We start from the raw sequence: 20,187 nt of genomic DNA, 5'->3' as shown, positions 1-20,187 counted from the left end.
GGGCCTCATGTAGACAGCAGGTGATTGCCATATAAATCACAACCACCTGTATACTAGGTGCCTTTTACGGTACTAAGACTGAATTAAAGATTACTTCTGCTTTATTTTTTTCAGCAAAGGAGACTTTTCTTTAAGTGACCCTAGCACCCCAAAATAAGCAACACAATGGGGCGAATCACCTTTCTTTTAAAAAAGGTTGTTTATTTTTGCACTTAGTTATGAAAATTATATTGACATCTATTAAAAAAAGTTATTTTTTTTCTCTTTCTTCTTTTATTTTATTTCCTTTTTTTATGATGATATAATGGTACTTTTAATTTTCAATCTATTAGGTATAAAACTCAGATAGAAGTTTAATAAGAGGTATTTTGTACCATATGTTTCGTCCGGATATATGTTTTGGGTAGTAAACAGTTGCTCTATATTTATTATTATATATTATTCAATATAAGAAGTTTGATAAGTGAGAGCAATTGTTTTTCAGATAGAAACTTTATAAGATGTATCTGGTACCATACAGTAGGTACCACATATTTGAAAGGATCTGATTTATGTTATGGGTGATATATGTTTGTTGAATATAGATTCTTGCATATCATTTAGTATATGCAAGATGGTTCAAAGCAATTAAAGGGACACTGAACCCAAATTTTTTCTTTCATGATTCAGATATCGCATGTAATTTTAAGCAACTTTCCAATTTACTTCTATTATCAATTTTTCTTTGTTCTCTTGATATCTTTATTGAAAATAAGACATCTCAGCTAAGGAGTCAGCTAATGTTTGGTTCAGAACCATGGACAGCACTTGTTTAAAGGTGCTGTCTAATCAGCAAGGACAACCCAGGTTGTACACCAAAAATGGGCCGGCATCTAAACTTACATTCTTACTTTACAAATAAACATACCAAGAGAATGAAGAAAATGTGATAATAGGAGTAAATTAGAAAGTTGCTTAATATTGCATGCTCTATCTGAATCACAAAATATTTTTTTTGGGTTCAGTGTCCCTTTAAAGACGATCCTTTATTTTCTGCCCAAGCACATGAACCTACTGGTTCCATCTTGTTTTTTGACTATTGTTATAGGTAGTCTTGTATTTTTTTTCAATATATAAGAAGATTCTAATCAAGTGAGAATTTTTTTGTAATCTCCTCTGCCTGAGCTTTTGTACTCATTGGCTGTTTGATTTACATTGCTGTTTGATTATTGTTATATTTGCTGACTCTCTTTATATTATATTCACTGTTATGTATATATATAAAATCTAATAAAGAAATAATAAAAAAAAACTATTAAAAAGCAAATGACCAACTAATATGTTGCTTTTCCTATCTAGAGTATAAAAGCAATGAATACACTTATTACTTAATACATGAGTGGCAAATTTATGGCATGGGTGCCCAAGGTGTCAATTATATATGTTTGTTGCGACTCTGTGCTGCCACTATACTATTTGGTTTTACTGGCTGCAATTAAAGCACTTAATACAATGCTTTTCTTATGCATCCATTTGATGGGCCCATTTAACAAAGCCCGGATGGGCAGGGTTTGCTTATGCAAATTGCAGAAAGCAGGCAGCAATACGCTGCTCACATTTATTATTGTAAAAACGTCTGCTTGTGCAATGCTGCCCCCTGCTTATGCTAGCACAATGGTGCGCAAGTAGGAGCTTTCAATCACCCTGCGTGAATGTGTCCAGGGTGATTTAAATCCGCCAACTATGGTTTGGCAAAAAGGTTCGGAAGCAGCAGTGTGATGATTGCTGCTTCTTAACTATCAGCTGCAGACTTGCTTATATGAGCTTGCAAAGAAGCGCCTTCAAAGCTGCATATGCAGCTTGATAAATGAAACCATATATATCAGTAATAAAGCTTTATTTTTTATAAACATTGTGAAATTTTAAAAAATACCTTTTATTTAATCCTTACCTTAGTATCTTGATAAACAAACTCAATATTGGGTGCTACCAAAAAGTGTTAAACAATCTGAATGCCATTAATTTATGGGCATGATAGGTATACTATACATGTTTGGTTAATTACATTTGTAAAACTTTTAATACTAAGGGGACAATTTATCAATGTCTGTCCGACATGATACGCTGTAGCGTATCATGTCCGACACACATCGCTGAATGCCGACAGCATACGCTGTTGGCATTTAACGTTGCACAAGCAGTTCACCAGAACTGCTTGTGCAATGCTGCCCCCTGCAGATTTGCGGACAATCGGCTACTAGCAGGGGGTGTCAATTGTATAGGATCGGGCTGATTGCAGACCGCAACCTCAGAGGCAGTAGACCAGTTATGGAGCAGCGGTCTTAAGACCGCTGCTTTATAACTGCTGTTTCCGGCGAGCCTGAAGGCTCGTGCGGAAACATATTCGGCCCCTAAAATAATTTTTTGAAAATGTTTTGAATAAATTAAGAAAACCTCATTTTCCATTTTGGTGATTTTTCATCTAAAATTAAGAACACTACAAGAAATTAATGTTCATAAATAGAAGGTGGCCGCAACTTATCTCGAATTCGAGAATGGGATTTTAATAGTTCTCATACTGTAAATCATGAAAACACTAAGTGATAAGGTTGACAACATCAGCAAAAGTTTCAAACCTTACTGTAAAGAATGAGGTTGGTCTTTGCTTAATATCTGTTACTGTAAGAAGATGGCGACATAAGGTTCTAGATAAAGTAAAAACTTTTTTTTTACTACTGTTTACTGTAAAAACCTGTGCAAAGATCTTGGTTGCCAAGAAAAAATAAAACCGTTAAACTTTGATCACAAATACACAACTGCTAATAGAAATCCAGCTTAAGAAAATATGCTAACTTAGAAACACGAAAATGCAAATATGAAAAAAAAACCATTTTAAGAGCACGACTGCCAAATACCATTTCTAGATTTTAGGGTCATGATTTTCGTTTTCTCGCTTTAGTACATATCTTGTAACCTCCATGTGATAATCACATTTACAGATAAATATGTAAGTATCTGTCCCCCCCTTACCGAGGGGCCCATACAATAGTGCTGCATATAGGTTAAATTATTCTAGACCATATATACATCTTCATCTTTGGCCATTTCAGAGTGTACATGTACATGATAATAAAACATCAGTGACGTGCAGTCATAGGAGGCAGGGTAGGCAGCGCCTCCCCTGTCCTATGTGTGTATTACACTTTATTTTATTTTATTTTATTTAATAAAAAAATATATATATATTTTTAAAGTTTACATTTTTTTTTTACATACCCTAAGGTAAGCCCCCCCCCTGCCAACTCCGCCTCCATGATACAAGGTTGCCGGCACAGTGCTTGCAATCCATCCATATCCATGTTGCGCAATAGAGAGGCTGTGAGCTGTTCAGCTGCCCTCCCATTACGCAGCATGGATATCTTGCTAATTAATTTTTTGAGCCGAGAGCTAGCCCCACCTAGTGGTGCTGCATACACTTCTATTAGAGGCTGCTGTCCATTGCAGCTTCTGGACTCTGGAGCCAATCAGGTTTTAGTCAGTGACATCACTCTTCTTGAGGAGCCTGTCAGCTGGAGGAGGCGTGTTTTTCAGGCGCGGGAAGATTCTGAAGTCTAACATACATAATGCACGCAGCAGAGGAAGGTGGTTGTGGCTGTACTAAGGCTCTCTGTTTAACATCCTGGGGTATGTGACTTATCGTGTTTCAATATTAGTCAGCAATGGTGGTGTGTGTCAGACTGAGGCTCTCTGTTTAACATCCTGGGGTCTCCAGGATGTTAAACAGAGAGCCTCAGCTGGGGTATGTGACTCATCATGTTGCAATATTACTCAGCGTGGTGTGTGTCTGCAGACTGCTGCTGCCTGCTGCTTCTCACTTACTCCCTGCACTATTATCCCTACTTTGGAACGATCCCTATTGGAATGCAGCTGCCAGTTTCTCATTATGTGGTGTCTGCCAGGGAGTCAGTGAGTAACGGCAGGCATCAGAACTCTGCAAAGCCCCTGCACTAATTACTTCCTTTCTACTTGGAACGATCCCTATTGAAATTCTTGTCATTCCTTAGCATGGTGTGTGTGTTTGCAAACTGCTGCTGCTTGCCGTTTATCACTCTCTCCCTGTCAGAGCCCCTGAGTTGTTAGTCCCTCCTTGAAACAATCCCACTGGAATGCTGCTGAGATATCTCAACAGCGTGTCAGAGTGTATCACTGCAGAGTAGGAGATTTTACTGAAGGGTCCCTGTCATTTTAAACAAATGGGTTTTTTAATGTTAAAGATGTGAGTATTGTTTTTTCCACATGTGCATGTTTAATAAATGCTAAATTGTTCATCCTTGGAAATATTTATTGGCAGCTCAATTTTGTACATCATAATTAAACTTGCATAGAAACTCATCCCTGCCATCTACCTCACATCCACAAATACTGTGTATATAGCATACAAGAGGTTCTATACAGCTTCTGCAGGCAGGATTGCTGCACTTTTGTACACAAACGTTTTTTTTTGTTTTTTTTAACTTCCTTAGTTTAATGTATTTAAATGTTGAGGTATTCATAAGTCCATAAAGGGTTAACTGAGTATAACAGGCATATGCTAAATCTAAGTAGTGAATCAGTGGATATTTCTGATTGATCAGATATATATGAACCTAACATGATCCTGTAACGTACACTTTAGCATGTAGTTTGATATGCTTAGTAGAGAAGCTTACTACAGCAGTAGTTTAATACTGTATTGCTACCTCTCTCTAATTATCCCTATCCCCCTCTTTCCCCCCCTCTTTCCCTTACTCCCCCTCTATTCCTCTCTTTCTCTCTCCCTCTATTCCTCTCTTTCTCTCTCCCTCTATTCCTCTCTTTCTCTCTCCCTCTATTCCTCTCTTTCTCTCTCCCTCTATTCCTCTCTTTCTCTCTCCCTCTATTCCTCTCTTTCTCTCTCCCTCTCTCCCTCTCTTTCTCTCCCCCTCTTTCTCTCTTCCTCTCTTTCTCTCTCTCTCTCTCTCTCTCTCTCTCTCTCTCTCTCTCTCTCTCTCTCTCTCTTTCTCTCTCTCTCCACCTCTCTTTTGTCTCTCTCCTCCCCCTCTCTCTCTGCCCCCCTCTCTTTCTTTTTTTTTTGTCTCTATGTCCCTCTCTTTTTTCTCTCTGTCCCTCTCTCTCCTTTTTTTCTGTATCTCTATCCCTCTCTTTCTCTCTCTCTTTCTCCACCTCTCTTTCTCCACCTCTCTTTTGTCTCTCTTATCCCCCTCTCTCTCTCTCTGTCCCCCTCTCTTTCTTTTTTTTGTCTCTATGTCCCTCTCTTTTTTCTCTCTGTCCCTCTCTCCCTTTTTTTCTGTATCTCTGTCCCTCTCTCTTTTTTTTCTGTCTCTCTGTCCCTCTCTCTCCCTCTCTCTCTTTTTTTTTCTGTCTCTCTCTTTTTTTTCTGTCTCTCTGTCCCTCTCTTTCTCGCCTCCTCTCTCACTCTCAGCAATACATGCAGGTAAAAAGAAGTATGCATGTTCATTTTATTATACAGTCTGTTTTATATTGTGTATTCAGGCCATGCATTTTCTTTGTATTTAACCTCATGACTGGTAGGGAAGTACTATATTGTGGCTCAGTGAGTTGCAGCCTTCTGTTGTACCTAAAATAATGGTGTGTTTTCAATTTAATTTTCCCTCATACTTATACATATACATACATATTTGTGTTAGGTGACTGCATATTTTCATGCTTTATCTAAGGCTAAAAGTAGAATCTTTTAAACCTCTTTGTCAAGCCTCTCATATAATGTCACATTAGGATGATTTAAGAATGTCAGTAAACAATCTGTTTAGTCTGTCAGATTTCTGAATCTACAAATTTGGTAATGTGTATTGTACAGTACTGCTATATTGCACACATTCCCAAATTTGTAGGTTTAGAAATCCCATGACAGACCAAACAGATTGATAAAGCTACACAAAAGCATTGCTTTCCAGTTATGATTAATAAAACAACGTTGTAATATATTTTCATTATTTATTTTGCCCCTTTCTCATGTAATTTAGCCCTAAAAGTTGGCTTTATTGGTTTTTAAAGTGCATACTCTTCATATGGAATATTAACAAAATTGACTAACACCCATAAACCTTGTTTCTATAAAGGAATGAGGTTAAACATGACATAATCCAAAATATCTTAAACATATTTCGCCCCCTTTCTCATGTAATTTAGTACTGGATGTTGAGCAATTTCTAATTATCAGAACATGGAATGCACCTTGCTGACTTCTCAAGGCTAAACCTGCTACAAATCATCCCTAATTGGCTTTAGTGGATAACAGCTGAAAAACTCTTTATACTAACTTTATAACAGTGGGTGGCCTTGTTCTTTGAGGAATAAAGCCCAGATTGGCTTCTCCTTCTCCAAATAAGGCAAACAGTGGGTGGAGTTTGACTATTGGAGAATAGCTGCAGTAAAAAAGAAGATAATTTGTTTAAAAATGTTAAAGGAGCACTAAACACAAAATATTTATTTCATGTTTCAGATAAAACATACAATAGTAAACAACTGTTCATTTCACTTCTGTTATCTAATTTGTTTTTTTTTATTTTGGTATAGTTTGAAAAGCATACCTAGGTAGGCTCATGAGTAGCAATATACTACTTGGAGCTAGCTGCTGATCGGTGGCTGCACATATATGCCTCTTGTCATTGGTTCATTGAATGTGTTCAGTTAGCACCCAGTAGTGCATTGCTGCATATCCTTCAACAAAGGATACCAAGATAATTAATTAAATGCAATAATAGCAGTAAATTAGACCTGCAACCTGCAAATTTAACTGTAATTTTAAGCTGCCTCTGTTGGGTTCATATACATGTTTCTCAGGCGTATCATGAGAGAGAGAGTGAGAGAGAGTGTGTGTGTGAGAGAGAGTTAGTGTGTCTATGTGTGTATATGTATATATATGTGTATGTTTCTCAGGTGTATCATTACCAGTGCCTCACCAGCCTCTGACCTCACCGCACGTCACTGTAAAACATATTGGAATACTAGCAAACATGTTGAAAAGGCCAGTTTTGGTCTTAACACCCTTTGTTTGCTGAATTTGATTTGTCCATTTTATTGTGGAAATATAATGCAAATTTGTGGTCAAGGAAGCAGACAATGTCCATGCATTGTATGGGTGATTTCCACGCTATCTGCTAAAATCTGATCTGACTTTTTTCCTATACAGAAATAATGTTATGTCTTGGATTTGTGATGACTCAAAATTATATGTGATCACTCAAAAATTGAAAACAGGCATTAGGAGCCGAAAACCAGCCTATAAACAGGATCAAAAAAGATTGTAATCACCCCATAGTTATAAGCAGTCTTAAAATGTTTCCAAGAGTGATTTTTGTTAGCAAATTAATTTCATTGTTCTGTTTGAACGTAGTGAATTTCCACCAATAATTTATTTTGCATTCATTGATCTATTTTTACTGCATAAAATGTAATAGCGTTTAATAAAGTATTAGATGTTTAGCTCTGGGCTGAAACCTGTGTTAAACCAAATTTTTAATGAGCTATAACTGCTATTTTTTTTATCAAGCTAAACTTAACAGTAGTAAACTCCCACAACACAAAGCAGTAATGCACTGACAAAATAAACTTAACCAGTAGTAAACTCCCACAACACAAAGCAGTAATTCACAGACAATATAAACTTAAAATCTCAAACATCATTCAATAAAAAACAACTGTAATTCAAAAAAGTCCTTTAGGCACTCTAAAGTCAAAATGAACATTTCATGGTTCAGATAGCACATGCAGTTTTAAGAGATCCATTATCAAATTGTGCACAGCCTTTTTATACGCACATTTTTGAAGGCACCAGCTCCTACTAAGCATGTACAAAATATCTCAGTGCCAATATACATGAGTCTGTGATTGGCTGATGACCGAAACATAATACAGGGCCAGCAAATTGAAGAAAATTTAGAAATTTGACAGAAATGTCTTGCTGATTATGCCACTCTATATTACAAATACACAAATAAGCATTAGAATATCATGTTATACCTCTGATATACATCCACTATTGAGAAAGAAAAATAAGTTATTTTGCATGTACACTACACAGTTGAAAATCTACTTACATCTTCAGGGCCATATCCATGTATAAGTGCAAACCCATCGATACTCCTTGTGGCTTATTATTTACCTTTTGGCTTATTTTTCCCAACGCTTCCCAACTGCTATTCTTTTTATATTTGCACTGGTATTCTCCTTAAATGTTTTCCGGCTTTTGTCAGCTTACAGTTCACATCACTGTTTAAGCAGCCGTGACTAACATTTGCTTTGTACAAATGAATTCTGGTGGTAGTAAGCCTTCATAGGGAAACTGCTGATAAAGATTTGTTCATGTTAATAAAAAAATAGTCTAAATGCTCACTGGTCTATTCATATTTTAGATTTGTATACAGATCCAATTCTTTATTGATTGAAGTAGTAAAGGTGGAAGAAAAAAAAGCATAACAGTACAATAATTGTATTTTAACATTGATGCCTATAGTCTTCTTATGCATGCGTACAGTATTAACGTGATAAACTTATTTCCTATATGTAGTTGTGTGAAGTCCGTCCTAACTATATAATGATATTATTAAATATTTGAATAGTTTTATTTGGTTTTATTAATGAGAAATCTCTCTCTCTATATATATAAGTTTCAAACTGAGCATGCTCAAAAAATATAGATGTACAGGTATAGATATATATTTTAGAAAAAATAAATAAATATATATTTATATATATAAAAATATATATTTATATATAAATAGAATATTTTTCTCTATGTGAAGAACATAGGAATTTGAAGCATTCCTAACGCACCTTCGGCCTAGTGTAGTTTCAAATTAGCGCGTAAGCAATAAATAGAGATTTTAACATACCTCATAGGAGTCTATCAGGAAAGGGAGTTAGTGAGGTCGCAATATCTAAAGTCCTGAAGTTAGTGCGCATGAGTATTTAGCTTTTTACTTTCAACTTGTAATACCAGTGCTAGTTGAGAGCGCTATTTTTTTACCTTGAGCGGAGTTAGCACTCATGAGAGATACAAAATTATCGCTTAATTTATAATCTAGGCCAGAAATGTTATAAAAAAAAAAATTTCTGGAAAAAAAGACTCATATATTTCAGAAAACAGTCAGACAATTTTTGACATTTTCTAGATCTGTAGTCAACAGGAATGTCTATAAAACTGCCAAATTTTAGCTGAATGAAACATTTCTCACTTGAAAAATCACATTTATAATTAAAAGGCAAAATCAACTTAAATAAAAGAGTGTTTAAATTTTATTGTCTTAAAAAGCTTTCATTTTTGTTTTTAATGCTAATGATCTTTTTATATTTGTTTTAAATACTTGTATAATTTTTAACATATGAACTATGATATAAATATTATTTGCTGTGGAATATTAAGAACTAATCAAATTTAAACACACGGAAATTCTTTATATATTTAATTAAAACCATAACAAGAGTGATGCAAAACTACAGCATTTTGTGTATCTTTCATAGCTTTCTAAACTTTCTATCTAAATTTCTACAGTGGTATATTTGCTATGAATTCAAACTTTATTTTTACTATTGTCAATGAGAAGAATATATTTAACTTTATAGTACACACTACAACACATTTATCAAAGAGTATCTCTCTTATTGTGATCTTCTTTTTTAAAATGCGCTGTAAATATTGTAAACTATAACATGTAGATATCTTTCACTTGCAATTTGGGACTGAGTTTGTGGTGTTGTCCAATTAGAGATACCACAAAGGTCATCACATGGGCCAAACAGATATCCTGTATGCAGCACAGACATATTATACTCCACATGGAACTAAAAATGTTTTAATACTATATCTTTGGGGATATAGGACCCCAATTATCATTCTCAGCATCGGCTGATAGAATTTAAGATCGCACAAGCAGAAAGCTTTTTAGTCACCCTGGACAAATGAGTCTGGGTTGTCTGAAGTCCAAAACCTCTGACATAGTGGATATATTAAGGGCTAGATTTATCACAGCTGAGGCGTACAGGGGCACGTATATGCGCCCCTGTACGCCTCAACACGCCTGTGGCGGGGCGAAATTACCCGCAGGTAATTAAAATTGCACATGAGCGCAATTTTGCGCTTGCGTGCAATCCCGCCCCCTGCCCGCGCACAGCCAATCTTGCGCGGGCATGAGCTGTCAATCTCCTCGATCGGACTCGACCGAATAGCTTAGAGCTTAGGGAAGCAGCGGTCTGGTTGATAAATCACGACAAGCAAGTTCTTGTGAGAACTTGCTGCCGTAGGGGCTTGATAAATCGAGCCCTAAGAAGTAGACTGTAGTCATACAACCAGCTAACTTTTGGTTGAAGGCTTGCACCAAACAGGCCCCAAGCGAATTAAACAGCTTCATAAATGGGGCCATAAAATGCACGTAACAGTCATGTACATATAATGAGAACAAAAATAAAGTACTCACTTCAAATTCAGATGCAACAGAACAGTAGTGAAGTAGAAAAAGCTTGTACTGTTTGTAAAATAATATAAATTATTCTCTTGGTCTCAATTGTTTTTATTTGTTTAATATTTCTTCTAATATGCTGTTTGAAATATGAAGGATACAGATACTTAAATCTTGTTTGTTGAAAAGGATCAGTATAGTGTTTCAGCTAAGGCTGACAAGTAAAAAAAATTACTTTTCTGTCATTAAACACAAATCTCCTTTTATTATTATTTGCAAATCATCCAGAGTCACCGAAGCCCAGTGAACACAGAATTCCAATTTGCTTCAGCTTCATGCACACACTCCTGAAGTTCATTTTGCTGACAAATTACATTTTTTTGTAACACTCTTGGGATTCTTGTTGAAACACAGGCAGAGAGATTGCTTGGAGATACTTTATATGAATTAAGCTCCCATTACTTTTTTCTTATTCTTTTTTCTCCTTCTTTATTACTTCATACTTCCTTTCTGTTTTTTTTTAATTTCACTAAGGGTGTTATTGTTTATAGATTGTGCTCCTGTTATAGTTTACAGACAGCACAAAATAAAAATAAAAGCCTAAAAGCAGTGTATGAGAAAAAGGTTAAACTAAAACTGGGTATTTTGATGTTGGAACTAAAAGATATTGCATATTTGTGTACAGCTAGTTTATGCATTAGAAGCTCACTGGCTGGAGAGGGCAATGCCAGCAGCTCTAATGGTGGACAATGACTGACCCCACACACATGCATAAAAAAATACATATTTAAATGTCATATTTTAGATGCACAAAAAAATGTACTGTCCCTTTAAATGTGCATGGTGTCATGAGATGCAGGACATATGCAGGACACAGCAATGATGGTACAACTCTATTTTATTACAGAGCATGGAAACATACATCTAGTCAGGTTAATTTCAATAACTAACTGCGACACAGACTACCGGACCTAAGCCCCGCCCCCTAACTAGTGACAGCACTTCCTGCTCTCATCACATCTTCCCCCTTTTCAAAGGGCGAAGCATACATTTAAATATAACAAATAACCGGGTATACAAAGAGCATACAACAACATTTTTGAACAGTATATAGCAAATTGGTTACAGAAAAATAAACAACATTAATTACATCCTGACTTGGACATCGGGGTAGACTACCCTAGTCCACAGTGACCATGGGATTATTCTGCCCATACTTCCGGTCACTGTTCCAGCTAAAGTCAGTCCCAATATCGGGCCGGAAGTTTCACCACTCTTTCGCTTGATGTAACTTTGCATGAACTATCCTCTGATACAGAAGAAGGTGAATACGAGTCCGCTGGAGGCAAAGACATATCCCCACTGTGATCTTTCTGAGGGGAAGGCACCCTTTTTAGAACAGGGGATCCCACCGGCGGTGGTACTGAGGCATCCAGTTCCAAACTCTCAGGTACAGGCTGAAGATTTTTTTTTGGTTACGGCGTGTAACCATCCCTCCATCAGTAAGGACTACATAAGACCTTGGTTCTGGAGAGCGTCCAATTACCGTAGCAGGCGTCTTCCATTTCTTCTCATCATCCAGTTTAATTCTGACACTTTGCCCCGCATTTAGTTCCTGTAAGGGCCTGACAGAATGTCTCCTGTCGTAGAAGAAACGATAGCCCTTTTTGGCCTCTTCATCCCTCCTAAGGACTTCGTCCCGAGGAACAGAGCCAGTCAGCTTGAAGACACCCACTGAGGGTAAAGTGGTGCGAATCTGGCGTCCTAGCATCAGCTGTGCTGGGCTAAACCCGGTGGCTTGAATGGGCATCGCCCTATAGGACAAGAGGGCTAGGTACGGCTCAGATTGCTTCAAAATGAACTTTGTAGTTTGAACTGCCCTTTCAGCCATTCCGTTGGCCTGCGGGTAATGTGGACTTGATGTGGAATGTACAAAGTCATATTCCCTGCTGAAAGCACTGAACTCTGTAGAAGCGAACTGCATGCCATTATCACTCACCAACTCCATTGGAATGCCCCACCGGGCGAACATGCTCTTCAGACGAATGATAACAGCTTGACTTGTGATATCATTCAAAGGTGCAATTTCCAAATACCTGGAATAGTAGTCGATCACAACAAGGAACTTTTTCCCGTGCAGTTCACACAAATCAGCAGCTATTTTCTGCCACGGCCCTGCAGGCAGCGGAGTAGAAATCAAGGGCTCCCTTCTCTGAGTAGGCCGGCGTTCCCAGCAAAAGGCACATTGAGACACGTGATTTGCAATGTCGGAGCTGATTCTAGGCCACCACACAGCTGTAGCTGCCCTTTCTCTGCACTTAGTAATGCCTAAGTGGCCATTGTGAATCCTGTGTAACATCTCCTTCCTCATGCTGACAAGAATAACGATGCAGTCTTGGAACAGCACCAACCCCTCCAGCTCCGTGAGCTGCGACCTCTCTGGCTGGTAAGAACTTAAAGACATCCAGGCTGCCCGGCTCTTGGGCCAGCCTTCTTTTATGTACTTAATAACCTCTTGCAGATCTGTGTCCAAATATGTCTCTTTCTTTATTTCTTCCAGTTTCCTTGAAGAAATGGACTTTGAGGCCAGAACCGAATCAACATACACTTTCACATCGGATTTGGTTGAGGATTCTTCAGCAGCAGCCAGCGGGAGCCTGGATAGTGTATCTGCCACAACCAGTTGTTTCCCCGGCACATGCACTGCCTGAACATTGAACCTGAGTAGTCTCATTAAAAGTCTCTGGCATCTTAAGGGTATTTTGTCGATATCATAACAGTTGATTATGGTCAGTCTCCAGACTAAATTTCTCTAAACCCACTAGATAACCCTGAAAGCGCTCACAGGACCAAACTGCAGCCAGGCACTCTTTCTCAATTTGAGCGTATTTTGACTCAGCAGCCGTCAGTGTGCGGGAACAGAAGGCGATGGGCTGTAGTTTATTTTCATTTAACTGCAGGAGAGCAGCCCCCAACTCATAACTGCTTGCATCAGCACTAACCACAGTCTTTTTGGAAGGGTCGTAGAACCCCAGCACTGGGGCAGACCCCAGCAGGGACTTGGCCTGCATAAAAGATTTTTCTTGTGAACGTCCCCAGACCCAGGCAACATCTTTCTTTAGCAACTCTGTGATAGGGTGTAAAACTGTTGATAAATCTGGAAGAAACTTGCCCACATAATTTACAAGGCCCAATATTTGTCTCAGCTCATGTACATCAGAAGGACTTTTCATCTGTTCAATAGCACAAATTTTCTCGGGGTCTGGTTTGATGCCATCCCCATTGATGATATGCCCAAAGTAACATAATTCAGTTTTCCTAAAATGGCATTTTTCTTTATTTAACTTCAGCCCAGACTCTTTGACAGCCTGCAGCACACAACTTAAACGTTGATCATGCTCCTCCTCTGTAGACCCATACACTAGAATGTCGTTCATGACGACTGCCGTGCCCACGTGGTCTCTTAGGAGAGAACTCATTTCCCTTTGAAAAATTTCTGGAGCAGAGGATATCCCGAAGGGGAGTCTGCAGAAGCAAAACCGACCTACCGGTGTAATAAAGGTAGTCAGTTTGCTGCACTTTGGATCTAGGGGGATCTGCCAAAAGCCGCTAGAAGCTTCCAATGTGGAAAAGAACTTTGCCCCAGCCAACTTTGGAGCTAGGTCTTCTAATGTCGGCAGCACAAATCTCTCTCTTCACTGCCTCATTCAACCTTTTCAGGTCCACACAGATGTGCACCTTTCCATTTTTCTTTGCAACAGGGACAATGGGGGCACACCAGTCAGTTGCTTCAACAACCTCTTCAATAACCCCCATAGACTTCATGCACATAAGCTCCTTCTCCACTTGAGGCATGAGCGGGAACAGAATTCTATGGGGAATAGAAATACTGTATGGGACTGCTTCACTTTTAAGTGCTATACGGACTGGCTTGCAATTCAGTAGGCCCAATTCACCAAACATATCTTCAGAGATCTCATTCACTCTGGCCACTAGGCCCAAGTCACAGGCTGCTTTTCTGCTCAATAAATTGCTAACACACTGACCTCGAATCACATGCACCCACATGGTGAATTTCCTTTGCTTGTACTCACAGCTGGCAAGAAATTTCCCCACACAATCAATGCGGCCACCAGGACTTTGGACATTTGTAGTAACATTCGCCAGCTGGGGCTGTCGAGGCAGTTTCATAAATGCAGCGAGAGACATTACAGTGATATCTGCTCCTGTGTCAATCTTAAAATCAACTTTGGCTCCCATTACAGTAAAAGTAACCTTCCAATCTTCCTCTTAGCTTGGCCATTCCACAACAGACCCCACAAAAGACACTTCCTGACCCTCCTGGTCACTGTCCACCTGCATCTCCTTAATGTATTCAGTTTTACACACCACTACAAAATGGCCCATTCTGTTACATTTTCTGCATCTTTTATCTCTGGCTGGGCATATAACACTCTGATCATGGGCACGGTAGCACTGTGTGCATCGGGCATGCTGCGCCCATTTACTTCTAGGTCTATCCATTATTTTAGATGTACCGCTCACACTGTGCCTTTCACTAGCAGTTTTTCTGGACTGTTGCACTTCATCCACAATACTCTCAGACCTCAGATCAGCACTTTGCTTTTTCACCATTTCACTCTGGCGGGCCATCCTAATAGCCCCATCTAATTTTAAATCAGGCTCTAACTGCAGCTTCAGTGAGACTTCAGTATTCTGTCTCTGATTTGCTCTGCTTTAGCAACACCAAACTCACAGAATTCAGCTAGTTCATACAGGCTGCGCACAAATGACTCCACAGATTCTCCCACACGCTGATTACGTTTGTGAAAACAAGCTCTCTCATGAATCACATTCCTTTTGGGCGCAAAGTTGGCACTGAGTTTATCCATAACTATATCAAAGTTAAATTCTTCCCCTTCTTGGAAAGTAAAAGCATTGAACACTGGCTCCACATCTTTCCCCATAGAGTATAAAAGAGAATTAACTTGTACTTCACCACTCTCCTTGTCCAGCTTGGAAGCAATCCTGAAGCACTGAAACCGCTGACGCCATGTGGGTCAAGCTGCAGGCTGAGAGAAGTCAAAAGGCTCAGTTGGGGTAAACTTTGACATCGTCATCAATCAGGAACAGAAGCGCAGGCAAGAACTTCTGACACCATGTCATGAGATGCAGGACATATGCAGGACACAGCAATGATGGTACAACTCTATTTTATTACAGAGCATGGAAACATACATCTAGTCAGGTTGATTTCAATAACTAACTGTGACACAGACTACCGGACCTAAGCCCCGCCCCCAAACTAGTGACATCACGCCCTGTTCTCATCACACATGGTACACATTTTTTTTTGTGTTCATCTTAGACAAAGCTCCCAATGATCCACAATTTACAGGATCTTCTCACATTAGAAGCTTAGCTTTCTTCCTTTCTTTCCAGTTTCAGAAACCTAAAGCTATGCTGACTATAACCCAGTATCGCTCAACTTCACTGATAAGACTCAAGCCCTGAATAACTCATATCTTTTTCTTCAACTGTCCACATCACAACTATGGCTTACTGATACTACACCAATTCTACAGTAGATTATCAAAATGTTAGGGAGATCAAAAGGTTTATTTTTAAATCTATTTTATGACAAATGGATGTTCCTAACCTAAATAAGCCCACATTTTGAGGGAAATGGTTTCTGTCCACTAATACAACAGTAAGGTTTTCCCCTATCAGTCAATAAAGATGAATACACCAGTATGCAACGTGACTCTCCCTCTAGTTTCCACAGAATTGTAAGCAGCTTTTATTTTACCTTTTTTAAGCAAATACTACTTTAATATGTATACTAGTTGTTATATATATGGTATAATTGTATATAATAATATTCCTCTATTTATTAAGGTAAAGGGCTTCATGTACTAAGCAATAGAGGCTGTTTTGGAGCTCTTGTGATGCTGCAAGTTAAGAATCTATTTGTAGAACCTCAGAGGTGGTGGACACAGATTGTGCGAGAGTGGGGGGGGGGGACCCACACTGCATAAGGTAATCCTTGTGCAATGATAACTGCGGGCAGTGGACATACAGCATCTGCTTGCTGTGAAAGCAGAAAACTTGTCCTCCTGTCGTTTAATACATGAGGTCCAAAGATTTTGCAACTAACTTTTTTTTACAGAATGGTTGACTTTGAGATTTTTCTGCAAGTCAGTTATTTTAGCCGTCATAGGGCTAGTTTACAAGTGGAGCACTCCTGCTCGTAAGCTAACTGCGTTCAACTTCGACTTTTTGCTCCCACATGTATTACAAGTTGAAAGTAAAAAGTTTTTGCTTGCGCTTTAGAGGAGTAAATTAGAAAGTTGCTTAAAATTGTATGCTCTATCTGAATTATCAAAGAAAAAAATTGGGTTTCATGTACCTTTAACAATACAATTTTCCCCTGTTTATTTTAGTTTGAAAGGTTCAATTATTCGTTTTATATGGTGCTTAAAATACAAATGTTATTGTACACTTTTCATACGAAAATGCAGTATGCATCCCTTAGTGAGATACTCTGTTTTCGGCATAAAAAGTGACATAAGATCATTCCACCAGGGAAATAGAAGTACTGGTGAGCATTTTTTTTAAATCTCGCCAGCCCAGAGAGCTTTCGATCATCAGGCGCTTAGGGGGCGATTTATGAAGCTGAGGCGAACAGGGGTGCACATACATAAAGTTGTTTAAAATTGTGCCTTCTGTCTGAATCATGAAAGTTTAAGTTTGACTTGAGTGCCCCTTTAACAAAAAAAGAAGTGGTTTTTGGCAAATATCTTTATTATGTTAATTTTCTGTTTGATTTTAAGAAATCTGTAGCAGCCTCTTTTTGCATGAAAATCCTCTTAATAAATAAGTCAAGTCTGAACCATCTTGAGTGCTTATATTTGCATATCTTTTACATTTCATAGAATGAATTTTTAATAGCATGCATTCACCATCTATCTCATCTAAGACATCCTAATTTAAAATAACACTTGTGTTGCATTGAAATCACCTTCAATAATTTAGTTTTAAGAAATTACATTTTAATCGATCGCTGATTAAACTGTTAAAACGTGTAAGAAATGTTGATTGTCATAGGCAGCTGAAATCAAACTATTTGGCTGCTAGTTGGTATACTCTCATTAGATGCATTTTATGCATTGATACCTGAAATAATTTAAATGTGAAATATATTCATAAATATATTTAGAAAAGCTTTAATCCTTGAAATACTTAAAGGGACCCTCAAGTCCCAAAAAAACTTTCATGATTCAAATAGGGAATGTCATTTTAAACAACTTTCCAATTTACTTTTATCACCAATTTTGCTTTGTTCTCTTGGTACTTTTAGTTGAAAGCTAAACCTAGGAGGTTCATATGCTAATTTGAATTTGAAGGCCGCCTCTAATCTAAGTGCATTTTGATAGTTTTTCACCACTAGAGGGCATTAGTTCACATGTTTCATATAGATAACATTGAGCTCATGCACGTGAATTTACCATGGAGTCAGCTCTGATTGGCTAAAATGCAAGTCTGTCCAAAGAACTGAAATAAGGGGGCAGTCTGCTGAGGCTTAGATACAAGGTAATTTCAGAGGTAAAACGTGTATAATTATAACTGTGCTGGTTATGCAAAACTGGGGAATTGGTAATTAAGGGATTATCTATCTTTTAAAACAACAAAAGTTCTGGTGTTGACTGTCCCTTTAAAAGTTGTCTCTTCATGGCAATTTAAAACTTTTTTTTTTTGAGTTTGCAGAGTTTAATTTAAAAATTTCAATAAAGAGAAAAATGAAACCAGGAACTTACAATAATATATAATAAATGTTAATGTACATAACCAACTGCCTGCAATGCAATGTGTTTCAGCCAAGTGGGAAAATCAATTTTTATTTATCACATTCATAGAAATGTCCACAGCCAAAACACTGTTGCTACATAATGAATTGCAGCACATATTCTAATTGCAACCACACATTCTAATAATTAAACTATGTGGCCTATAAGTCTCTCTGTAAATTTTGGTCATTGTTTTATTAACTCTTGTATATGACTTTTTAAAGGAGATATTTTAAAGAGATTTGAAACCCACAGTTTCTCTTTCATGATTCAGACAGTGCAAACAGTTTTAAACAACTTTCCAATTGAATTCTATTATCACATTGGCTTCATTCTCTTGGATCCTTTGTTGAAAAGCATACCTGGGTAGGTTCAGAAGCAGTAAAGCACTACTGGGAGCTAGCTACTAATTGGTGGCTGCACATATATATGACTCCTGACATTAGCTTACTTTATGTAAACAGCTAGAATTAAACACATTTGATAATAGAAGTCAATTGGAAAGTTGTTTAAAATCTAATTTGTGAAAAAAAATAGTGTGTTTTATATCACTTTAACTGCCTTAAGATATTCGAACCTTTAATGTAACAGCAAAGATATTCTGGGCTAGATTACAAGTGTAAACACAGCTAGAAGTAATGTTTTTGCACACTTGGGCTAGTGCGCGGATTACAAATTGAAAGTAAAAGTTTTTCGCACAAGAAAAACAAGATATGTGCTAACTTCAGGACTTTGGATATTCATGACCACGCTAACTTTTTCTCCCCATAGACTTTAATGGGGAGAATAGAAGAAAAAAAACTAACATTTATAACACATGCGCTAACCCGACAGTAGTTATTAATATTTCATATTCCAAAGTTCTACACATACAATAAATTTTTATTTTTATTTTAGATCTATCTATCTATCTATCTATCTATCTATCTATCTATCTATCTATCTATTCCTATAGATATATAGAATTATTGCACAGGCAATTTGCACATCTAGGCAAGTATCCCCATCATGTAATAGAGTAAATCTTTGATTGTATACATTAACTATGAAATTGGCTTTGTAGGCGTGGCTTTTTGGTTTTAGTTTTCTTTTAACCAATAGAAGCACTTATGTGACTATTTAGGTAGAAAGTGACAGTGAGATCATTAGCTATGACTAAGGCTTAACAGCCGAAACACGTCAGCGGATCTCACAGCCACAGCCTACATCAAACCTGCTATGATGTGTGATTTTATGTATTCTAATAAAGACAAACTTTTAACCTTTCCTTACGGAGGTTCTGTTTCATACTTTTTTGGTTAAGTATCCCCACTTGCCTTTCCTCAGAAATCCCCTGTATACATTGTTACCAATGCACCAGAAGATTCTGGGTAGGATATGCAAATTAGATATTTAACTAGATGTGCAAATTGCCTGTGCAATAATTCTATTGCTTTGGCTTTTATGAAACATGCCTATAAAAAAAATTAATATTAACTGACATACATGAGCATAGAATTTGTAATATTTAGAAACAGCAGTAAGCTGCATTACCCAGCCACTAGAAACTTTTTGTTGCACTTTTAAAGTTTATAATGAAATACATTAAATATAGGTAAAAAATGTGTAAAAAACAAGCTATCTATGCAAGCATTTTCTCTAAGATTTTTGTGCTTAAACCATGCATACAATTAAAATAACTGCCAAACTCCATATCAACATAACATGTTCATATAGACCTAAATGTTATGATAATGTTATCTAAATATCATTTTAAGAGTTATGACACTGGTTTTCAAATCTGTCCACAGGCCTCCCTAACAGGTCACATTTTGAGGATATCTGAACTAGAGCACAGGTGAAATAATCAGCTGATTAATAAATATGGTTATTTAACCTGCTCTCAACCCAATGTAATCCTGAAA

The 20,187-nt window shown here is 37.5% G+C and overlaps 1 protein-coding gene across 1 annotated transcript in view; it reads right to left on the bottom strand.

Moving 5' to 3' along the window:
* Positions 1 to 20,187, bottom strand: part of TMEM108 (transmembrane protein 108) — a 437,914-nt gene that overhangs the window by 362,941 nt on the left and 54,786 nt on the right.

The sequence above is a fragment of the Bombina bombina genome, chromosome 5, assembly GCF_027579735.1.
Source record: "Bombina bombina isolate aBomBom1 chromosome 5, aBomBom1.pri, whole genome shotgun sequence".
In the NCBI taxonomy this organism is placed as follows: domain Eukaryota; kingdom Metazoa; phylum Chordata; class Amphibia; order Anura; family Bombinatoridae; genus Bombina; species Bombina bombina.
Note: the sequence above shows the minus strand (reverse complement) of the source record. Positions and strands in the feature narration are given on the sequence as shown.